Source organism: Entelurus aequoreus, linkage group LG08 (genome assembly GCF_033978785.1).
Source record: "Entelurus aequoreus isolate RoL-2023_Sb linkage group LG08, RoL_Eaeq_v1.1, whole genome shotgun sequence".
Lineage (NCBI taxonomy): Eukaryota > Metazoa > Chordata > Actinopteri > Syngnathiformes > Syngnathidae > Entelurus > Entelurus aequoreus.
In genome coordinates, this window is record NC_084738.1 from 56,234,926 (window position 1) to 56,242,959 (window position 8,034).

Consider the following 8,034-nt stretch of genomic DNA (forward strand, 5'->3'; position numbering starts at 1 on the left):
TTTTACCAATGTTTTGGTCATTTGTTTATGGCGGACAATAAAGAGTTTTTAAAATTATTTTGTGCGTGGCATAGATTTGCCGTGCGCAGAGGACGCGTGAGCAGTGCACAATTGCACAGGCGCGCACCTTAGAGGGAACGTTGCTCAGATGTAGGGTTGTACGGTATACCGGTATTAGTATAGTACCGCGATACTAATGAATCATATTCGGTACTATACGGCCTCTAAAAAGTACCGGTGAATATGACCAATGTATGATCCTGTAACTACTTGGTATCGGATCAATACCTAAATTTGTGGTATCATCCAAAACTAATGTAAAGTATCAAACAACAGAAGAATAAGTGATTATTACATTTTAACAGAAGAGTAGATAGAACATGTTAAAAGAGAAAGTAAGCAGATATTAACTGTAAATGAACAAGTAGATTAATAATTCATTTTCTACCGCTTGTCCTTAATAATGTTGACAAAATAGAATGATAAATGACACAATATGTTACTGCATATGTCAGCAGACTAATTAGGAGCCTTTGTTTGCTTGCTTACTTACTACTAAAAGACAAGTTGCCTAGTATATTCACTATTTTATTTAAGGACAAAATTGCAATACAAAACATATGTTTAATGTACCGTAAGATTGTTTGTTAAAATAAAGCCAGTAATGCAATTTTTTGTGGTCCCCTTTACTTAGAAAAGTACCGAAAAGTATTGAAATACATTTTGGTACCGGTACCAAAATATTGGTATCGGGACCGCACTACTCAGAAGTGTCAGAAAACAAAATATAACAACTGAACAGCAGAGTTTTCATTCTCAGCTCACTGTTAAATGTTAAATCAAAATAATGTTTTTTTAATTGTTCAACAAATTAACATGTATTGCCATATGAACAAACACAAAAGAACCGAAAATTAAAAGTACCGGCATTACATGAAATATGAAAGGTAACCATCCTTAAGCGCGCAAATGTGTTAGAATATAATTGTGTAAATTGTCGTTCAGCTGACGATAGACCGAAGTCAAATATCTAATGGACATTTTTAACCAAAAAAGATGAAAACAATGTTGTCATGAAGGTTATTCAAAAGCGTGCTTGCAATGTTTTATCACCCTCTAGTGGCCTGGAATTACACTTAGGGGGAAAAAATCCTGTCTCTAAGAGCCAAAATGGGAAAAATGTCAAAAATACACCCAGAATGACTCACAGGGAAGCGGGGAAGAAAAGGGCAAAAACAGACCAAAATGTGAAAAATGCTGAAAATGGTCAAAAATACCTACCCAGGTTTGAGTTCCAGAAATCTCGTGAAGAGCCAAAATAAGAAAAATGTCAAAAAAAATACACCCAGAATGACTCTCATGGAAGCGGGGAAGAAAAGGGTAAAAAACAGCCCAAAATGTGCAAAATGCCCAAAATTATCAAAAATAACTACCCGAGTTTGAGTTCCATAAGTCCATAAGTCCATAAGAGCCAAAATGAGGAAAAATGTCAAAAATACACCCAGGATTGGCGCACAGGGAAGCCGGGGAAGAAAAGGGCAAAAAACAGCCCAAAATGTGAAAAATGCCGAAAATGAGTTCCATAAGTCCCCATAAGAGCCAAAATGAGAAAAATGTCTAAAAAAATACACCCAGGAATTATGCACAGGGAAGCCGGGAAGAAAAGGGCAAAAACAGCTGGAAATGTAAAAAAAAAAAAAAAAAAAATGACGTAAATTATCACATTATAAGTGCCAGGAAGAGCCAAAATGAGAAAAATGTCAAAAATACACCCAGGAATGACGCACAGGGAAGCCGGGGAAGAAAAGGGCAAAAAACAGCCCAAAATGTGAAAAATGCCGAAAATGAGTTCCGTAAGTCCCGGGAAGACCCAAAATGAGAAAAATTTCAAAAATACACCCAGGAATGACGCACAGGGAGCCGGGAAGAAAAGGGCAAAAACAGCCGGAAATGTAAAAAAAAAAAATTATGTAAATTATCAAAAATACCTACTCGGGTTTGAGTTCCATAAGTGCCGGGAAGAGCCAAAATGAGAAAAATGTCAAAAATACACCCAGGAATGACGCACAGGGAAGCCGGGGAAGAAAAGGGCAAAAAACAGCCCAAAACGTGAAAAATGACGAAAATGAGTTCCATAAGTCCCGGGAAGACCCAAAATTTCCAAAATACACCCAGGAATGACGCACAGGGAAGCCGGGAAGAAAAGGGCAAAAAACAGCCCAAAATGTGAAAAATGCCGAAAATTATCAAAAATACCTACCCAGGTTTGAGTTCCATTAGATCCGGGAAGAGCCAAAATGAGAAACATTTCAAAAATACACCCAGGAATGATGCACAGGGAAGCTGGGGAAGAAAAGGGCAAAAAAAGTCCAAAATGTGAAAAATCATGAAAATTAGTTCCATAAGTCCCGGGAAGACCCAAAATGAGAAAAATGTCAAAAATACACCCAGGAATGATGCACAGGGAAGCCGGGAAGAAAAGGGCAAAAACAGCCGGAAATGTAAAAAAAAAAAAAAAAAAAAGACGTAAATGATCAAAAATACCTACCCGGGTTTGAGTTCCATAAGTCCCGGGAAGAGCCAAAATGAAAAAAATGACAAAAATACACCCAGGAATGACGGACAGGGAAGCCGGGAAGAAAAGGGCAAAAAACAGCCCAAAATTTGAAAAATGATGAAAATTATCAAAAATACCTACCCCGGGTTTGAGTTCCATAAGTCCCGGGAAGAGCCAAAATGAGAAAAATGTCAAAAATACACCCAGGAATGACGCACAGGGAAGCCGGGAAGAAAAGGGCAAAAACAGCCGCAAATGTAAAAAAAAAAAAAATGGCGTAAATTTGGTATCGGGAAAGGGAAGTGGGGAAGAAAATGGCAAAAAACAGCCCAAAATGTGAAAAAGGCCCAAAATTATCAAAAATAGCTACCCGGGTTTGAGTTCCAAATTAGAAAAATTTCAAAAATACACCCAGGAGTGACGCACAGGGAAGCCGGGAAGAAAAGGTCAAAAAACAGCCCAAAATGTGAAAAATGCCGAAAATGAGAAAAAATAATTCCTAGTTCCATAAGTCCCTTTTAAACAAGCGTGGCTTCACGTTGAGAAATGTGAGAGTGGCCCCCGTCTTTGTCGGCGGGTGCAGGAGAACAGCTGGCTCCCAGCGGAAGCTTCCAGAGCGACTGGAGGTGCTGGTGCACTCGCTCGTGACACAAGATGTTCAAAGAGTACTTTTTTTTAGCATAGCGTGAAAGACGAGCTCTTTAGAAGACGGTACCTTTTAATATTTGAAATGTTTACTACGATCATAGCGACTGCGTTGAGGATGAATGTGATGTTTATCATCAGGCGGAATGTGAGCCACCTCAGGGAGCATTTAGGTGTATGCACTTTTACCAATAATCCACTTTCTACCGACATGAAGGCTAAAATGTGCCCGCCTGACCTACATTGTAGGACATTGTGTTCCAGGTGTTCGATTCCCCCGTGTGGGTTTGCGGAGAGCAACGTGCTAATGTGAAATTGAACGTATTTATTATGTTCTTTTCTTTTTTGTTTCGGCGTATGAATAAGTGATGAGCGGTGGAGAGTGGGAATGTTTTGGCCGGGGGGAGAGCACAATTATGTGCACACCATCCATAGAAAAAAAGTATATAGTGTATGTGAGCGCCTGTTCCTGGATAGCCGGAGGGGTGAAACGTAAAAAAGGGAGGACGTTTTGATGGAAATGTTATGATGTAAGAGTCGTAGGCGGTGTTGCCATCGTACGCGAACTCATTTGTTAGCAAAGGTAACTTTTTGTGCACTTCTTTTTACAACTTGCTTTACACTGCCTAAAAGCAACTAGGCTGCAATAATTACCGTATTTTCCGGACTATAAGGCGCACTTAAAATCCTTTTTTTTTCCTCTCAAAACTGGACAGTGCGCCTAATGTGCGGAATAATTCTGGTTTTGCTTACCGACCTCGAAGCAATTGTATTTGGTACATGGTGTAATGATAAGTGTGACCAGTAGATGGCAGTCAAACATAAGAGATAAGTGTAGGCTGCACTATATTGGCAATATGACTAAAGTGACCAACACCAACATTTTGTATGTTCCATTGAAAATATAGAACATTACACACGAAGCTCAAAAATCTATCAAAATGTTTTAGTACGCTTGATGGATTGTCGGCGCATTAAACATACAAGTATTACTATGGTGTGTGTATAAGGTAAGACATTATCTGGCGTTTTGTTTCGCATTATTATGGAAAAGCAACTTTTCTTATCTTCTGGTACCTGCTGATCTGCATTTGGGATCTGCATAAATCCTGAAATATTGCGCACGTTCACCTTTGGAGTCTGTGCCGATACCGTAGTCCATGGGTGTCAAACTCTGGCCCGCAGGCCAAAATTGGCCCGCTGTGTAATTTAACTTGGCCCTTGAGGCGATATCAAATTAACACTAGAGGTGGCCCGCCGATTATATACAGCGGCGGTGCCGTGGTAACACCACATTCACCGCTAATTGTCATTCTTCCCAACCCTCCCGGGAGACTCCCAAATTTCAGTGCCCCTCCCGAAAATCGTCACGTCCGCTTTTCACCCAGTCCAACAAGCGCTGGACCGTTCACATAATATGTGCAGCTTCTGCACGCACATGACCGCCCATCCAACCCCGCCCACCTCAACCGACTCACGGAGGGGGGGGTTGGTGGTTGCGGGGTGTGTATATTGCAGCCCGGAAGAGTTAGGGCTGCCTGGGATTCTGGGTATTTGTTCTGTTGTGTTTGTGTTGTGTTACGGTGCGGATGTTCTTCCGAAATGTGTTTGTCATTCTTGTTTGGTGTGGATTCACAGTGTGGCGTATATTTCTAACAGTGTTAAAGCTGTTTATACGGTCACCCTCAGTGTAACCTGTATCGCTGTTGATCAAGTATGCGTTGCATTCACGTGTGTGTGCGTACAGAAGCCGCACATATCTTGTGACTGGGGCCGCCACGTTGTCAGAATGGATGAAAGCGGACGTGACGACAGCTTGTAGAGGACGTTAAAGGCAGTGCCTTTAAGGCACGCCCCCAAGACTGTGGACTACGAGATATAATGACTGATGAACACCTTCGTTCGATAATGAAGGTTGCCTCAGCTCAAAGCCTGAGCCCCGACATTAATGAACTAGCATCCAAGAAAAGATGGCAGGTATCTGGCTTGGGCACATCAGATTAGATCAGTGTGTTGCAAACTGAGCAGTTTAAAGTCCTGAATGGTTGTTTTATTCATTGTTATTTTATTTTCAAATTTATTAGCCTGTGGAAAAAGTTAATGTTGATATTTACATCAGAAGGCTGCAAATAGAAAAGAGGCATTCCATTTTTATTTAAATTTTTATTTGATATTGTAGCTGAGATAGGCTCCAGCGCCCCCCGCGACCCCGAAAGGAATAAGCGGTAAAAAATGATGGATGGATGGATGCATTGATATTTTTTAATTATTATTATTTTTATTAAAAACTCGATTTTGCATGTCACTATAAAGTTATATAAGCCTTGCTTGTTCAATATTCAATGCAAAACTTGTTTGGGTCCCTATTAAAAAGGTTAATTTGTTCAACCTTGGGCCCGCGGCTTTGTTCAGTTTACATTTTGGCCCACTCTTTATTTGAGTTTGACACCCCTTCCGTAGTCGATAAGTTTTTTCTTTTTCTCTATCTTCTTCTTATGTGACATTCATCCTCCGCTGTTGCCATTTCTAATATAAAGCGGTGTAAGTTCTTACTTATATCTGTCAGTAAACTCGGCATGAAAGCGCTAAAACATACCGGTGTAGTGGGTTTACATTATTCACCCAAGGAACTTTAGTTATTAGAGAGTTCTGGTCGGACGGTTTTTTCACGGGACACATTTCCAATGTTGTTGTTTCCGGATGAGGAGATGCTGCTCCGTTATTCACTTAGGTATGCGGTCAGGTGCAAGCCTGGCTCAGGGAGGAGGACGCCCCTGCCATGCAGAGTCCCCAGGGATTGTACCAACTAGTCCTTTCAACAAATTATAATTAAGTAAAGTCTGAATGTCAGCGACTGTCAGAAAGCGGCTTGAACATAATCTATGCAACATTTTTGACCAAAGAACCACCATACATGTTATGTAGACCACAAGGAAGTGTTTTACATTTAGAAAAATAATAATAATATTTGGACTCCTTTAATACGCCCTATAATCCGGTGCGCCTTATATATGAAAAAGGATAGAAAATAGACCATTCATCAGCATTGCGCCTTATAATCCGGTGCGCCCTATGGTCTGGAAAATACGGTAATTAGTTTGATTTATAATCTGTTGCTTCGAATAATTGTTTATGAGTGGAACTATTAAAATTGAGTGCTGTGTGCTGTGATCTGTGATCCTCAATAAATTTGCCAAAACGTCACCGTGGCATTGATGAGTCTGTTGAGCTGATTGGAGAGTTAGCTTCCGCAGCTAGTGGGACTTCTGTTTTGTTTGATCAGCCGTTTTACTGCCGTGTTACAGACACCGTTTGGAATCTTTCTGTGTAATAATTTATTTCACAATGTATATATCTGCGGCTAATACATGGAAAATATAGTTTTATTCTTATATGTAGTGGGCGCGGCTTATATACCGGTGCACCATGTAGTCTGTAAAATACCGTAGTTCCATTTCCATGTCTTACGTTTGGACAAATGCATAGAAAATCCAAACAAATCTGATTGGAGCAGGCCAGGCGAAACAGCTCCAGCTGCAAACTCTGACCTTTGCAGAGATGGAAGCGCGCCCGAGCTGGGAAGATCATTGAGGGAAGGTGAAAGCGATACCCTGATAGGATGAGATAGGAGTAGGAGGAGGAGGAGGATGTAAATGGATGCGAGATGAAGAAAAGTTAGCTCCCTTCCGGATGCGGTGGTAGATGATGAGGAAAAGATAGTGGAGTGCTTCTTCAGCCTTCGTGCTCCGTTAAAGAGCTCTGCATGACGATGGAAGATACCAGCCTGCTGCTGGGGGGGGGGGGGGACTCAGGGGGGGTTGTTGTCTCCAGTGCCAGAGAGTGTTAGCTAGCGTGTTTGCTAATGAAGTGGCCCTCAGTGCGCTTGCGGATGCAAAGTGGCTCCTAATAAGCACACACGTCTTTGCCCATAAACGCGGCGAATGACGAGTTGCAGCATTTTCACGGCTGATTTAGGTTGTTTTCTTTTCATGAGGCGAGTGGAGCGTCTCCTCGCTCTCTCTCTCTCTCTCTCTCTCTCTCTCTCCCCCCCCTCCCCCCCCCCCCCCCTTCCAAACACACACACACACACACACACATACTGGTTATCATTTGGAATGGGGACCAAGTTTTTGATCATCACTTGTGGGGGCCACACTTTCTACAGGTTGTGGAGGCATTAAAAAAATGAGGTAAAATGGCCACTGCCCAGTTAGCTCATACAACGTCTTTAAATCTCTGGATTGATGAAGTAATGTGCTGATCATTCTTACTGGGGACCCTGGGGAAAAAGAGTTAATATGGTTCACGGGGACAAAATGTAAATAATTTTGCATAATGCACACAAATTTGTACGTGACTACCGAGGACCATTTAAAAAAAAAAAAAAAAAAAAGTTCAAATTAAATATGACCTGATCCTCAGAATACAGCAGCTGTCCTCTTATAGGAAGTGTTACCACTTAAAGGCCTACTGAAATGAGATTTTCTTATTCAAACGGGGATGGCAGGTCCATTCTATGTGTCATACTTGATCATTTCGCGATATTGCCATATTTTTGCTGAAAGGATTTAGTAGAGAACATCGACGATAAAGTTTGCAACTTTTGCTCGCTGATAAAAAAAAAGCCTTGCCTGTACCGGAAGTAGCGTGACGTCACAGGTTGTGGAGCTCCTCACATCACATTGTTTACAATCATGGCCACCAGCAGCGAGAGCGATTCGGACCGAGAAAGCGACGATTACCCCATTAATTTGAGCGAGGATGAAAGATTCGTGGATGAGGAAAGTGAGAGTGAAGGACTAGAGGGCAGTGGAAGCGATTCAGATGCTGTG